Raw genomic sequence first — 17,284 nt, 5'->3', positions numbered from 1 at the left:
GGCTAATAAATGAAGAAGTTGCTCCTATTAAATGAATTAACTTTTCAGGTACTTATTAAAGTGACAAATTACTAGCTTGGAAGATAATGAATCTACCTGAAATATTAAAGAAGGGAAAGATTGATTTCCAGCTGTTCCTTTAATCTACATTTACCTTTAGAGTGGGCAAACACTGCAGATCAGTCAGGAGAGCAACAGGAGGTGTTGAGAATATTTTTGGATGACATTGGCAAGAGACAGCACAATAGATGACAAAAGGAGGTAAATATTAAGTGTTAAGAAAAAAATGAGGTTTTGGAAAAACAATGGGATGTGTTGCTAGGGCCAAACTAAGTTCACCTAGTACCCTTCTGCAGCATATGGAGAAACACTGTGATTAGAAACCAATTCTGCATCTGCAGTAAAATGGCCTCAAGAAGCCCTTGGAGATGCTTTGAGTACTAAGGATGTTGAGCTGGACTATAATTTTCCTCTAGGACCTCATTATTTATTGCATCTATTACTGTTAAATGTACTGCAAAAGCATTGATGGCCTCAGGCAAGTGCTGTGTTGAATTACTTTGGTTGATAATTCCTTTCTGAAAAGCCCTGCAAACTAAACAGATAACTCAGGCAGAGAAGTGCTATCATTCCCTATATTACAGAGGAGAGGAGAGCTATTCAGGGTGCCAAAGATATTAACTCAAAAGAAGCAAGATTTCACCTGGAAATTTTATATCACTCATGGAAGGCCATTCCAAAAATCAAAGAAGATAATATCTCTTTTATTCATTTAATTATTTAGTTTTGCTCTGTGTCCCTTGGTTTATCAGTTAGTTATCAGTTATTGCTGTCAGGATCTTTCCCTTGGACAGCTGCATAGAGGCTTCTCCTTGAACCTGCTGTTAGTGAATCCCACTGGGTGATGCAGCAGCCGATTACAAGAGAAGCCTCAGTTGTTTTGGTCTTCCTCCATGAATCTCCTGCTGCAGCTCCAGCAGAGGGTAACAGAGATGGTGAGGGGCCTGGAGCATGTCTCTGATGAGGAACAACTGCAGGAACTGAGCCTGTTCAGCCTTGAGAAGAGGCAACCTCTGAGAGGGGTCTGTAAATATCTGAAGGGGGGAGTCATGAGGATGGAGCCAGGCTCTGCTCAGTGGTGCCAAGCAATAGGATGGGGGGCAATGGGCAGAAATGGAATTGGAATGGAGTTCCACTTGAACATCAGGAAGAACCTCTTTAGCATGCAGGTTAAAGATGAGAACTGGAGCAGGCTGCTCAGAAAGGTTGTGGGGTTTCCCCTCACTGGAAACACTCAAAAGCTGCCCGAGCACAATCCTGAATAAGGTGCTCTAGGGAATCCTGCTTGAACAGGAGTGCTGGACTGGGTGACCTCCAGTAGTGCCTTCCAACCTTACCCATTCTGTGATTTGCTGGTTATGAGCTGAAAATTGAGTGTTTAATGCTTAGTTAGAGAAGTGATAGTCAGTTGTAAGTAACAGACAGTGCTATGAAGGCATTACAGGCACTCTAGAAAAATTTGAAACAAGAATGTATCTTTTAGACCACAATCCATATGAAATGTGAATAACCAGTGCTGAATGCAGATGTATATTTCAATGCCATTACCAAGCTCTGACACTGCATCAATAGCTTCTTATATAAATAATGGCATAGTTAATTGCTAAAATATGGCACCCCTAATGCTTATAAAACCATCAGAGTTGGGCTTAATAATGTGCAAAGGCTACTTACCCATACCAGGTACTGAAAAATTCTCAGAGATTTAGTTTTTATGAGTAATTAGCTGGATGTATCCAAGAATTGTCTGGATATAATCCTGTGCCATGTGCTCCAGGATGACCCTGCTTGAACAGGGAGGTTGGAGCACATGACCCACTGTGGTCCCTTCCAACTTGACCCATTCAGTAACAACAAACTGCAATTGTGCAAATAGATTTGATTTAGAGAAAAGAGCAACAAAAGCAGGTAATCCTTTAAAAAACAAGGATTCTGCCCTTGAAGACAGGGAATGAGGATGAATTTCAGCAATGAAAAATTATTTATTAGTAGAATTATTGAAGAAAATTGCTGTGTCATGTCATCCTCCCTTCTCCCCACTTCTTTGCTATGCTGGTGTATGTCCAACCTGTCCCCACAGGGACTTCTGGTCCTTGCCTAGTAGGATTGATGAGGATGTAGCACCCACATCCTGTCAATGCAGGCGTTGACATTCCACTGCTGTAAATGTATGGAGAAAGCTCTTTTGTCTGTCACACATGGCAATCTGAAAGTTGCATCTGTACTTAAGTCACAGAAGAGTTCTGACAACCAAACATTAGAATTTCTGCAAGTTGTCTGAGAGAGGCATTTCAACATTTTACTGAAGTGTGTGTCTCAGTGATGAGACATGATAGGACAGCAGACCTTGCAGTGATAAATGCCAGCCTGGATGCAGGCAAGCATCTTGCCTTTCCTCTGTAGCTCTTCCCACTGGATTCAGACCACAGTCACACCGTGTGTGTAAAGGTGTTTAAAATGTAAGAACTTCCAATTGGCTGAGGTTATCACACAAAAAAACCCTTTTCTGTTCAAAGGGAGTAATAAGTAACAGGGAAGTGAGAAAAAACCTCACCCAGAGGCACATACATGGTGGGTAAGTTATAAAGGGACAATGGCAAAGACCAAAACTCTCAGATCACAAACTGATCTTTTGACAACTGCTAAGAAGGGGAGGAGATAATGGGATGGACTTGAAGATTTTTCTTTTGTTCCCTCTGTCTGTGTGTGGATCTCTGGAATACATGCTCAGCCTTGCTATTGGTTGAACTTGCAAACAGGAAAACAACAGCCACATCCATCAATCTGGGACAGGAGGAGCACTGGCTCCCCAGCCACATAAGGCTGAGCAAGACAAATCCCTGAGTCCTGGTGCCTTCCAGAGGAAATGAACTTATTCCATAATGTTGACTGGGAGAAGGCTGCTTCCTTGCCACAGAGTCCATCCAGCCATCCTTCCTCTAGTGGGATTGGAGAATTCCCAGGAAGACAAAAACATATGACACTTCCAGATGCTATGGTAATATCCTCCTATGGAAGCATTTTTCCCTTTTGACACCTCCAGTGGCAGCTGCATAAGCATCTCTAGCAAAAAACCCCCATGCTCACTACCTGTTCAGAGGTCTCTGTGCAAGAGGGTTTAGTTCTGCACGGGGGAAAAAGATCCTGTAACCTTTGCAGCCTGGCAAATCTCTGGGGAGAAACTGCCTTTTGGTCTGTGTTTTCACAGTATCTGATGAAATAATGTCCCAGGCTTGGTTGCTGTGACAGAACAAATGTAGTGGATGACAACACTGAGTAGTGAACAGGTACACAAAATTATCATCTCCCAGCATATTTATTTATTCTATGATGCTTTTGTTATCTGTGAGATGTCCTTTACTTTCCCTTCTCACTCACTGAAGTTATCAACAGCTTCGGTTTTTGGGTCATTTATTGACCTTCCAGAACAGAAAAAGATAAGCAGAGAAGCTTGAATGGCATAGAAATGAGAATAGGGACTACTTCTTTTTATCCCTGACAAAAGCAAATGTAATTGGTGGAGTTGAGAAATTAAGCTTAGGATTCAGATGAATCAACAAGAGCTAAAAATAAATTGTCCTTTGCTATTTGCATTATTGACACTGAGAACTGAATACATAACCACCAGGGAAATGCCAATAAATCTAGTTGTATCTTAATAGATCCATCCCAAAAATGAATCACCTGAAGGGAAGGCATCTCTCTCCTAAACCCAGCACTGGTGTGATTCACACTGCCTTTACTATGAGCAGAATCCCCATGTGTAATGGTCTTCTTTGAAGTTCATATTCACTAAAAAGCATTTGCTGAATTATGGGCACCCTCCAGTTTCCAGAACAACAGGCTGGATCATATCTGAGACTTGTTCCTGTTCACCCTTAATTTAATATTTTTCACACCTAGAGCTTTCTTTCCTCTCTTCTTGCTGTGGTTCAGGTGCTGTTATGCAGATAGTCAAGATTAGAGCGTATAGATTTCTTTAAGCTTCCATTTAACATCACAGTATATAAGTATAATTTCCCTTGCTTCATTGGGAATTTAATTTGATTGGACATTTGTTACCTCTATTTATTTTTTTTTTTTTACCAGAGCTTCTCTTCTGCAATATGCTGCTGTGTTGGTGGTCAAAGTGGTTTTTGCATGAGAACCTGTGCCTTGAATATTGAGGACTAAAGCTTTCATAGGTGCCTTCTGTATAGGAAAGCTTTCATAACTTGATTTAGAGTCACAGCATCCTGTCTGCATTTTAAATGCAGGTCTAAGCTTGTATTTTGATCAGAATATTAATTAAGCACACCAAAATAAGTAAACATTAAGTCCTGTCATTTCAATATTAATATGAAATTAATTTAAAGTCAGCAGGGTACTTAGGTATGTTTGCTTAAGGCAAAGGACTGGCAGTATTTAGGCTGATTTTTTGCCATTCCTGAAGTAAGAAAGGTGGCTGTAATTAGCTGACTGCAATGGTCTTCTGACTTTATTCGATACAATTCATTAAAGAAAGGAAGCCTTTCCATTCTAGCATACATAAGAGATGAAAGCTGCCCCTGTAGATGTGTCCTGTCTGGAGAGGGATCTCTGAATGGAAAAGCTCTACATGTAGATAAAGTAATGTTTGTGTCAAAGGATGATTCCTATTTCCTTGGGTCTGAGATAAGAAACCATGTTTGACATGTAACATGTACAGAGGAAGACAAAGTCTACTTTTCTATGGAATGAGTTCAGAAAACAACTTAGATACTCCCTTGACATAGAGACAAAGTCCAGTTAGATTTAGCCTTTGAAACTCTTTGAAATTAAAGCTTCTCTTAAAATGTACATGATTATTGAGCTGCTTGGACAGATCTGAAGATTGTCTAGAAACACTTGGTAGATTTTCCATGATGTTTATACATCTTGCATTTGCTTCTGATTACATAAACTTCTCTCACAAAGACTCAGAAAAAAACTGTGGTTGGGTGTCCCCACTTGACTGAGGGAAAAAAGTCAGATAAGTTACACAGATATCTGAAACATAATTAAAAGTAGTACCAGAAACCAACCCAGTCAAATTTTCCTGTGTGAGCAAGCCATAGGAAGCAGTTCAGTTTACACAATGGGTACCAGGTTTTAACTCTCAACAAGCAAGAGAATAGGGAACACTTACATTAAATAAAAATGTCAATAGATTTTTTTTTTTCCCTCTTAGTGTTTGGAATAGGAAAAGAAAAAAATAACTCATAATGTAATCTGAATGAATAGTACATGAATAACAATCCATCAGATTTATTATCAGCTAAGTAAAACCAAAAATAAAGTGACCTTCACTGAGAAAAACAGATGAGATTGTACCAAAACAGATAATATTAGGAGGAAGCAGAAAACCCCCAAACATTCTTATTGACACGTGTAAATGATGAATTTGCTCACTAGCCTAGATTTTTACTATTTTTACTATTTTTTCTGGTGAAATGGCACATTACTTTTCTACAGGAGTTTTTCCTCCAAACAGATCTTCTCTTCATCTAACTAAATGTCAGCCCCAAGGCTTGAAGGAAATGTGATTCAGAACCTGCATGTTGGATCAGATCCTGAACTGCAGATCAGTCACATCTCCTTTTATAGTGGTTTTGAAACTGCTGGAAGCAGACATCTATGAGTATGATGTTGGTGATCTCATTGTTCAAGGTTTCTGGTTCAAAATGTCTTTGCTCATGCACAGGATTTTGGTGCAGAGGATGAGAGAATAGAAGTGCTTAGGATCAGTGTTCAAGGCAATAAAAGGCACATCCCACACGTGGAGATACTGTGTGAATAAATGCAGCAGTCCTTGCCAAGCACTCCAGGAAGCTTTCTGAAATGATCACAGTTGCAGCAAGTAACTCTGGCTTTGGGGCACCTGCACCATCAGAGTAACACCCGTGAGCACCTTGGTGAAGATTGATGGTGTAGAAAACCCTTCCAGTCCCTCATCTGATGGCTGAGCCCCATATTTCTTGTCAAGGTTTAGTCCTTTCTCCCTGTAGACCCAAGAAAGGTGTGGTCTTTGGGGAAAGCACAACAGTTTATTCCTTGAAAGATGCCAGCCCGAGGGATTACTCATCCTAGTTCATATTCCTTGCTGTTGGATTTCATACACAGAACACACAGAAGACATAACCAGGGCTGGTATTATGTATGCTGCCTGTCCTCTTCTCCAGGAGCAGGTTGTAAAACCACCTTCCACTCTTCTGGGACTGCTCTCCTAGGCTTTACAAATGAGCCCACCACCTGGCTGAGATCTTTGGCCTTTTCTCTTGAGGAATTTTTGGGCTCTGGCAGATGAAAGCAATTCCCTGTTTGCAGAACTGCAAGAGTTTGCTCTATGCTGAGGATGCTCTAAAATGAAGGATTTGCTCTGAGCTTGAAGCTGTTAGATGGGCTCCAATTTTTTTTTTTTTAATTTTTAATTTTTTTTTAATTCACACTGCAAAACTATGCTTTCACATCACTAGAAAAACAGTAGAAAAATAATATTTTTTCTGTTGAGTTGTACTTTACACACAGATTCCTTAAACCAACCCAAACTATCTGTTTTATTTTTGACATCTATCTTCCATAACTATGAGATCTGCCTTCACAGGTTTTATTAGAAAATGTATCTTGTTTTAAGGTGATGTGTGTGAATGTGAGTTCTTCTCAGGCTCTCTGCTAGCATTTACATTTCTTATCATATGGTGACCCTATAGAAATATTTTAGCACTGCAGAATTACAATAATGGCCTGAGAGATTGCTAGATATAATACATTACCTACACTGCAAATGCAGAAGATACCCTGTCAAAAAAAGCTCTCAAAGTCCATGTTCTTATTCACAATTAATAAAAAAAAAAAAAAATGAAGGTACTTAATTTTTTGGCTTTATTAAAATGCAGTTCTTTTCTACTTTGGGGTGCTGACAGTGAGTGAAGAATGAAACTATCACAGTAATGTAAGATGCTTACTAGCATTGGCATAGACTCATTAAACTCCATTAAGAGTCATCCTTTAATAGATTTATTAACTAAAACAATAAAAATACATTAAGAATTAGAAGATAAAATAAAAGTCATGTTTTTACAGGGAAGTTTCTTGATTCTGTCAGTCTTCATTAAGAGAAAAAGGCTATACTGCTTGGATTTTAGCAAGGGAGAATGTTAAATCTTGATTTCTGTAAATGTGCAGCTCTAATGAGTTCTAGTTTCATTTGTGTCATAGTGTAGTATCTTACATTTTCTTTTGGAAGGACTCCCATGCTAAAAAATAGACCCTGTGATGCACCACTGCCACCCTTTAGCTGGCTCACCAAGTTTGCTGGAGTTTTGTGACCATGTGGCATCCATATGGGATCTGCAGTGTCACAGTGGGAAGAGGGGAAGAACTGGGGCATAAAGCAAAGAAAACACAAATCACAGATGTCATGGAAGCAACTGAGGAGAAAAAGCTTGGTGTGGAACTGAACTGAGGTGAAATGTTTTGCTATATAAAAGAGAAAATGCAGGTAAGAGTCCCATCTATATGATGATCTCTGCAATGTTGGCCGCAATTCACGGTGAGAAAATGAATGCCAAAGTATTGGAATTTCACCAGAGGAAAAGAAATTGGAAAAAAACTATTTGACTTAGGTTAAAATTAAATCTTTCCTGTCTTAGCAGTGGCTTTACAGTCAGGTCTCAGTTCAGCTGAGTTGCAAATGAAGAATCTAAAGAAGAGGCACCATCTGTCTGTAAATGTAAAACCTGTGGAGGGGTCAGGTGGCAGCAGTTCATCTTTCTGACAACTCTGGTCACATTTACAGTAAAGCACCCAGTGGACCCAAATCAGCTGCTTTGTGACACTGCAGATGCCCTGAGGAATGAGAAGCTGCCACACACCAGTGCCTGGTGTGACACAGCCTGGGACAGCAGCACTGGGCTGATGGCTGGGGGAGACAAACATGTTTCAAAGGGATCAGACATCAAGAGTGAAGAAATTTAACTAGGGCTCCCTGAAAGAACTCAGCTAGATTCACTTACAAACTGCATGTACTTATGAAATGATACTTGGGGCCTTCCTGTTCCCTGTTTGTTGCAGTTTATCTGGAAGAACATTGTCATCTTCAGTTCAGAATTACTTTTCCAGCATAGGTCATGGGACAAACCTATCACTTGGAAGCTGTTCCAGTAAAAGCAGATTTTTGGAAGGGACCTTGAAGATTACCCAGTTCCAACCTCTCTGCCATGATCAGGGACACCTTTCACTAGACCAGACCCTGGCCTTCCTTTTCTGGATAACATACCTGTAGAAGCCTTTCCTTTTATTCTTTGTGCTCCTTTCCAGATTCAGTTCCAGCCTCACCTTGGCCTTACTCACCCCATTCCTACACAGCTGAACTTCATCTCTACTCTTCCCAGGTTACCTGTCCTTGCTTTCAATACTTGTTGCTTCTTGCCCTTTACTTTGGCCAGCATTTTCCTACTCAGCCATGCCAGTCTCCAGCCCTCTTCACTTAATGTCTTGCTCCTGGTGATCATCAGCTCTGCATTCCATGGAAGACTAAAAATCTGCCAGCTCTGTTCCACTGCCTTGACCCTGGGGGCAATCTCTCTGGGGATCCCACTGATTATCTCCCTGAAAAGCTGGAATTCTGCTTTCCTAAATTTCAGGGGTGCAATTTGACTCCTTGCCTGACCCATATCCCTCCCAGTTTCTTGTGCACCTCCTCACTGGGAAAGTGTGGGAAACTAAAAAGGCCCTGATTTAGAGTAAGCACTACAACCAAAACATCACTGTGTTGTCAATAATATTCTCATACTAAAGCCAAACCAGACCCCTGTACCAGCTGCTAAGAAGAAAATGAATAATACCCCAGATAAAAATGTGCAGTGCAAGGATGCTGAGATTGAAGTTTACACTGAAAGGGAGTGGGAAAGCTTCTAATTCCCTGCTCAGCACCTGGACTGCTTCCCTAGCAAGCTCTAATGAGTTAGAAACATCATAAACATCTTCTTTCTCCTTCTTTCACGAAATTCCCTTCCCTCCTTTACTTCTCTCTTTCCTTCCAGCTTTCTCCATTAACATGAGATCCTGGCTTCTGGCTGGATTGTGGAGCAGCTCTGGTTCTTTACTATGAAAAATGGATATTTCCACAAACTTTTAAAAGCCCAACAGAGTTGATATCCATTGCTGAATTCCTCCTCCAAGCACTGCTTTTCTCCTCAAAATGCCTATGAACAATGAGTAGAGAATGGTGCACTCAGCTACTGTGTCACTTCTCCTGCCATATGCTTCTCTTTTTGCTGCCAAATACAGGGCTACTGCTGTCACATGAAGCAGGCACAACATTTTTCAATTCCCAGGGAGGGTGTTCTGCTGGAAGAGATGGAAAAATTTCTCTGTGGCTGTAGAAAGTTATTTTTTGTTTTTGTTTTTGTTTTTGCTTTTTTTTTAGCAAATAGCTCAGCTCCTGCTCTGTGAACACAGGAAAGGTATTTGTTTTGCTGTTCACATAACTCTTTTAATTTCAGCAGTTTAAGAAAATCTATAAATAGAAGAGCTGATAATTTAATCTCTTGAGGAAAATTGACAGGTCATAATAAAAGGAAACCAGGCACTGATGAGATATAAAAGCCTCAAATGCCATCTCAATATGATCATACTGGTCTGCTATGTAGCAGTATTGATTGAATCCTGTGACAAAATGAAACAAAAATCTTATCTTTGTAGGTGGTTTCTGTCTGAAGAAAGACTATGCCAGAAATCCTTCCACTATATGAAACATTAGTATCTCTTAATTTGTCTTGAGCTACATTTGTAAAAATTCAAGTTCATTAATGAAATACACTGGATTTCTTGTGGGGTGTTGGGGTTTTTTGTTTGGGTTTTTGGGAGTGCAGCTGGTGGTGTTTTGTTTTGTTTTTCCACTTCTGATTAAAAAAAATAAACTTCAACCCAAGCAAATGCTTTCTGTGAATATTGGTGGTCTGTCAATAAATGATATTTAAATTTTACAACTTTTGACTGATCTTTGGTTCTCTTACAGCAAATCATATAGAGTGCTGCAGATGCACCAGATATGGGATAGGTACAGGAAAACAAAGATAAGGTTGGGTTTGATTATAGAGTACAAAAGTGTGAGCAAGGGTCAGAGGAGGAAAAATAATGTTCTGTGGCACTGCACCTTCACTGATCCAACCATCCAAAATCCATAAGTGATAGGAGAAAAAAAGGAGATAAAATCAAATTATATGAGGCAAGTTTTACAGGGAGAGGTAATATCTTTTATTCAATTGCCTGAGACATGGAAATAAAGCAGACATACATGGCCTTTAGATAAGCTCCTAGAGAAGCAGCAAATTTCCAAGTGGAACTCATGTTGATTACAACTGCCCAGTATTTCATATAAATATTTAATCATCCCTGGATGGAGGTAGTTTGTACCCAGCCAACCTGGAGGAGGGTGAGAAGAAGCTGTATGATTTTTTGGTTGTTAAGTCCTAAGGATCAGTGAGCAAAACATTCTTGATCCCCTGGATGATTCTGAACTTAGCCTGGGGGAAATTGAGATTATGTTAATTCTCAGGAAGACTTTTAAGTTTCTTTATCTGACCATGATCAGGCTGATGGCAGTAGAAAGTTTGCCCAGTCCAGTGTGCTTTAAACTAAAGCCAGTGGATTCAGAGTCACATCACTAATGTCCCACTGGTACCACAGGTATGGTGGCCATGTGCTGCCTCATCTCTAGGGAGAAACTCACTCTCCCTATAAGAAATATTAACCAAAAACCTCAAAAGAAGATAAAAATCTCTGTCCTGAACCTGAGAAATGAAACAAAAACTGCAGAGATGAGAGTGCAAGTTGGGTCGTGCATCAAAATTAATATCAAACCTTGCTGCATCATTTTATCACAAGAAAAGTTTCTTCAGAGAGAGCAACATGCTTGATTACTTTCTGTTGTGTCAGTCTTTATTTTCTATCACCCCTTGTAAAACACTGCTGCTTGTGACCAAGAGCATCTCCATGCTTTTCAGACTGCTTGCAGCTCCTGAGAGGCAGCTGGTAACAAATCTCTGCCTGATGCCCCCTCAGAAAGTTGTTTACAGTGTACAAGATGTCAGCAGAGAGGCAGGTGGGCATGTCTGCACATCTGGGGAAGCAATGGGCACCATCAGCTTTGACTGAGATTTGTGCTCTAAAATCCTGGGTGAGCTTTATGAAACAGCCTTGAGACTGCAGAGGGAGTGGAGAGGGACAGCAGTGTTGGCTGTGCAGGAAGACAGTCAGCATGAAAACATCAGAAGATTATGAAGGTGTTTTGTATTTGATTCATAAAAAATGGTCCTTTCTGAAGTTCAAGTTTCTTGTCTTGTTTTGTTAAGAAGATTGTTGTGATGATGAAGTAGAAGATTTTGTATTTTGTGTTTAGTTTTACAACAATCTGAGAGCCAACCCTCTTCCCTGATATATTTTAAATTATCCTCTTTCTTCTCAAAGCACAAATATGTTCAATCTCTGGTTTTCTTTTCCTGCTAAACCATGAAATTCCTTAGAGAAATGAACAACAGGAAAAAACAAAGGAAGGGCAGAGCAGGGTAGGGAGAGATTTTGCTTGGTGTAAGACCAAGCTCTCTCCAATTTAAAGGCAACTTAGGTGACAAATAATTATTTCAGCACCCTGTGGGTCAAGAGATTTCTTGCTTGGATAAACTTGGAATCAAAAGACATTTAGTTTGTCATTAGGAAGAAATTCCTCATAGAAAGGGTGATTGGACATTGGAACAGGCTGCCCAGGGAGGTGGTGGAGTCACCACCTCTGGAGGTGTTTAAGGAAAGACTGGGTGCAGCACTCAGTGCCATGGTCCAGCTGACAAGGTGATAGGATGGATTCAGTCATCTCAAAGGGCTTTTCCAGCCTAATTGATCCTGTGATTCTATGATTCTGTGATTCTGTGACTGTTTCCATTACAGGGTGTGTGTAGTTATAAAACTAATCTGAAACAGCAGTTTAAATTAGCACCATCCCTGTCAAAGGAAATGAGTTTACTGGGATTTCCTCTCTACCCCTGCCTTCCATCTCTTTCGGTAGGAAATTCAATTTCAGCTGTTTGAATATTTCTAATACCCATGCCTGGAAAATTATTGCCCATCAGCATACCTCAAAAGCTAGAGCAGAGGCCATCTCTGTTCTGACACAATGTGAGGCTGATTTAAACCCACCAGCTGCTTTTTTCCAGACATGAAAGGACAGCCTGTGGAAACAGATGTTTACCTGATTAAGATGCATAGGGAAGTATCAGTACAAACAAGGAACAGGTTGTTGGACATCCTTCCTGTAATAAAATCTGAATAGTAAAGTCCTCCAAGAAGATGCAGAATTGGTTAAAGGGACTTAATGAACATGCTCATGCCTTCAACCCTGTCAGCACCTGCTTGAACTGCTTATGCAAGTAGCAAGGTAGCTGTGTCAAAATCTTCCAGCATTTTCTTCAGACTAAGTGATGCATATTTCTCACTGTAGCAAAATAATTTCTCCCTGCTCTCTGGCAGCATCACCCCTGTGACAGCTGCAGATCAGTGGTGCCTTGTTCCAGGGCTTGGGTCTGTTGTTCAAATCAAGGCAGGACCTCATCTTTTTGCTTTCTTTCCAGCACAGTCACCTTTCCAGGTGATCCTGGGAAATTTCTGAGGTCTTTCTTTCCAAAACAGCAGGTATCACTAGTCTCAGGGAATGCAGTTCCAGGACTTTGCAGGGATGCTGAGCCATGGAGTGTGTGCTGTGGAGCCTGTGGTGTGCTTCATCCAGTCCAGTATTTCAGCGACAGAATGGTAAAATGTGAGAAAATGAGAAAGGCAAAATTTGTAGATTCAAAAATAGAAGGAACTGAAAAGGGAGGAAAAGGAAGGAAGGAAGGAAGGAAGGAAGGAAGGAAGGAAGGAAGGAAGGAAGGAAGGAAGGAAGGCCCCAGGAAGAAGGACTAGGAAGGAATGAAGGAAGGACGGAAGGAAGGGCAAGGAGGAAGGAAGGAAGGACAGGAAGGAAGGAATGAAGGAAGCTTGAAGGAAGGAAGGATAGGAAGGAAGGAAGGAAGGAAGGAAGGAAGGAAGGGAAGGAGGGAAGGAAGGAAGGAAGGAAGGAAGGAAGGAAGGAAGGAAGGAAGGAAGGAAGGAAGGAAGGAAGGAAGGAAGGAAGGAAGGAAGGAAGGAAGGAAGGAAGGAAGGAAGGAAGGAAGGAAGGAAGGAAGGAAGGAAGGAAGGAAGGAAGGAAGGAAGGAAGGAAGGAAGGAAGGAAGGAAGGAAGGAAGGAAGGAAGGAAGGAAGGAAGGAAGGAAGGAAGGAAGGAAGGAAGGAAGGAAGGAAGGAAGGAAGGAAGGAAGGAAGGAAGGAAGGAAGGAAGGAAGGAAGGAAGGAAGGAAGGAAGGAAGGAAGGAAGGAAGGAAGGAAGGAAGGAAGGAAGGAAGGAAGGAAGGAAGGAAGGAAGGAAGGAAGGAAGGAAGGAAGGAAGGAAGGAAGGAAGGAAGGAAGGAAGGAAGGAAGGAAGGAAGGAAGGAAGGAAGGAAGGAAAGGAAGGAAGGAAGGAAGGAAGGAAGGAAGGAAGGAAGGAAGGAAGGAAGGAAGGGAAGGATAGGCAAGGAAGGAAGGAAGGAAGGAAGGAAGGAAGAGGAAGGAAGGAAGGAAAGGAAGGAAGGAAGGAAGAAGGAAGGAAGGAAGGAAGGAAGGAAGGAAGGAAGGAAGGAAGGAAGGGAAGGAAGGATAGGAAGGAAGGAAGGAGGAAGGAAAGGAAGGAAGGAAGGAAGGAAGGAAGGAAGGAAGGAAGGAAGGAAGGAAGGAAGGAAGGATCAGGAAGGAAGGAAGGAAGGAAGGAAGGAAGGAAGGAGGCAGGAAGGAAGGAAGGAAGGAGGAAGGAAGGAAGGAAGAAGGAAGGAAGGAAGGAAGGAAGGAAGGAAAGGAAGGAAGGAAGGAAGGAAGAAGGAAGAGGAAGGAAAGGAAGGAAGGAAGGAAGGAAGGAAGGAAGGAAAGGAAGGAAGGAAGGAAGGAAGGAAGGAGGAAGGAAGAGGAAGGACGGAGGAAGGAGGAAGGAAGGAAGGAGGAAGGAAGGAAGGAAGGAAGGAAGGAAGGAAGGAAGGAAGGAAGGAAGGAGGAAGGAAGGAAAGGAAGGAAGGAAGGAAGGAAGGAAGGAAGGAAGGAAGGAAGGAGGAAGGAAGGAAGGAAGGAAGGAAGGAAGGAAGGAAGGAAGGAAGGAAGGAAGGAAGGAGGAAGGAAGGAAGGAAGGAAGGAAGGAAGGAAGGAAGGAAGGAAGGAAGGAAGGAAGGAAGGAAGGAAGGAAGGAAGGAAGGAAGGAAGGAAGGAAGGAAGGAAGGAAGGAAGGAAGGAAGGAAGGAAGGAAGGAAGGAAGGAAGGAAGGAAGGAAGGAAGGAAGGAAGGAAGGAAGGAAGGAAGGAAGGAAGGAAGGAAGGAAGGAAGGAAGGAAGGAAGGAAGGAAGGAAGGAAGGAAGGAAGGAAGGAAGGAAGGAAGGAAGGAAGGAAGGAAGGAAGGAAGGAAGGAAGGAAGGAAGGAAGGAAGGAAGGAAGGAAGGAAGTGCTGGTGCCAGGAGTTATCCAGTACAACTCCCTTCTTCTAATGGATTACTAACAACAGTAATTTATTCCATGGAAAAAAGTGCTTCTAGTTCTTCTGTGTGATGGCCTGTGGCTTGATCCTTTGGAAGGCCATGTGTGCAGACTGTTGGATTTCCTGTGATTTATGACTCTAAAAATACCATTTCTGGATGCCCTGGCTGAAAATTTTACAAGAATAGGAAGTTCTGGAAATAATTATTCAGTGAGACATGGGATGCAGCAATTATAATAAATAGCAATGTTGTGTCCTTCTTCAAATATGTCACTCATCCGATTCTTCAAGTACTGAATTCCTCCTAATTAATTGTATCTCACCTTCCTACAGTAGGTGATAATTATTGTCCCATTACAAACAATAGACCTGAGATATTGAGGAGTGAAGACTCATGTCATCAGTGGAGGTGTCCAACAGATGTGACAAGGTCTTGCAAAGGTGCTGAGTGCCCCTTTTCTTACCTTTAGGCCAAGGGAACAGACTTAGCAGGCAAATGCCAAGCTGTGAACACACCTTGGCAGTGGTAACATTGTCAAATCTTCAACATATGGGATATTTTCCTTAAAGAGCCTCATAGTTCTATGCACATCACTAATTACATGAGAGTCCCAACTCTCAGGCTGCTTACAAAACAAGAGAATGACAGAGTGCCAAAATCACAGAATGCATGAGGTTGGAAGGGTCCACAGTGGGTCACTTGGTCCAGCCTCCCTGCTCAGGCAGGGTCACACCGGAGCACAAGGCACAGGATTGTGTCCTTATGTTCAGGTGGAACTTCTTGTGTTCCATTTTATGCCAATTGCCTCTCATCCTATTGCTTGGCCACTGAGCAGAGCCTGGCTCCATCCTCTTGCCACCTCCCCTTGGATGCTCACAGACATTGATGAGGTTCCCTCTCAGCCTTCTCTGCTCAAGGCTGAACAGGTACAGCTGTATCAGCCTTTCCTCATAAGAGAGATGCTCCAGTCCCCTTATCATCTTGCATCCCCTGCATCCATTGTCTGCAAGGAATGTGGCATCCATTCCTTGCAGGTGCAGAACAAAGCCTGGAAAGATTTAGTGAGGGAAGAGTAAAAGCCAGAAAGGAAGTTTTCTTGAAGAATAGTAGTAACCTAGAGACTTCAAGTGTTGATAAAAGGATCTTTAATGTCCAGCCTGTGAGGACTGTGACATTTTAAACTGTTTGATTGAAACTGGCATAGATACCACACTCAGTGTGGATTAGGGTCACTGCTTTTCCATGTGTTTCAGAGCTTTGACTCTAATTCCTGATAGCAATTGGAGTATCAGTCATTTGCATATACCCAAGTTGCAGCAGCATCTAGGTCCTCAGTTAAGACTTATAAAATGTTGGTTAAAACAAAAGCATTGGCCTTTTGAGGACTTCAGATAATTTGTCTTTTAAGAAGGGGTGCCTTTACATTTTTCTGTGAGCCACTGCTTCAACTCGTGCTTTTAAAATTGCTACCAACACATAAAACTTCCAGCAATATTTTCTTTGTGTTACCAAACTGTTGAGGTCCATATATTGACCACTGAGAGCTTGTTCAGTGACTGTAATGCAGGGAGTACAATAGTAAGTGTGAGGCCTTACATAGATGAAAATTTGAGTCTGAAATCCTCCCTGGAAAAAGTGAACAGGTGACTAGATTCAGAAAGCAGGTGACCTCTTCCAGACCTGTGTTCCTGGGAAGATCAAGATTGCTGTGATGAGGACAGCTAAAAAATGCCCTCTGATTCTTTTAACATCAGTTGTCAATACAATTGATGCCATTTTGCTGTGCTTGTTTCCTTTTGCTTGGGAGCTGAGTGAATTTCATATCGGGTAATTGGGGGACACTTTCAGACATCAAACCAAAGAATCTTGTAATTTAGGCTGCAGAAAATCTGCTTGCAATTCAGAAAGCATCTTGGAATTCAGGCCACAGAAGCTCTGTTTCCTGACACTGTTAATAATTACACTCCCTGCTGAGACCTGATACAGCCCATGACACATAAAGGTGCAGGGAAAGAAAAGTTTTCTCTGCAACAAGAACTTGATGAGTTGCTGATCCTTGCCTGTATGTTCCCCCCTCTTCCTCCCAGCACTGAGAAAAGCAGCCTGTAATTTTTGCCCCATTAGGAGTTATTGGTGGCAAGAATATAGGAGAAGCAATTGAACCATCATTACACATTGCTGACAAATGTCTTCTTTAAACAAGATTCCTCTGAAATCTCACCAGGAGAGAGTGATGTGCCCTGTACTTTCTCAAATCATACAAAGGACAGCAAGATAGCTCTCCATGACACTGAAGGCTATATTGAACAGGACAAAACTGATGGCCTTTGATAGATCAAGATGATATATTGATGTGTTTGTCCTGAAATGCTTTTGCAAAAAAATTTGGTTGCAGCTGAATTATATTTGATAAATTTTTCCCATAACTTGAGAAAATATTACATTTTCTCTAAATTTCACTCAATTTTTCTTTTGCTTTAAATATTTTTGTCATTGTTCAGGGAAATAAAATGAGGAGGAAAAGAATAGTAATTTTAAAAAATAATTTTCACCTCCATGTAGCTTATAAATCTTCCTTCCCAAGGAACAGGTCAGACTAATCTGATGTTTTTAAGCCACTATGGAAGAATTTTGAAGCA

The sequence above is a fragment of the Erithacus rubecula genome, assembly GCF_903797595.1.
Source record: "Erithacus rubecula genome assembly, chromosome: 5".
In the NCBI taxonomy this organism is placed as follows: Eukaryota; Metazoa; Chordata; class Aves; order Passeriformes; family Muscicapidae; genus Erithacus; species Erithacus rubecula.
The sequence above is the reverse complement of the archived record's forward strand: the minus strand, read 5'-3'. Positions refer to the sequence as shown.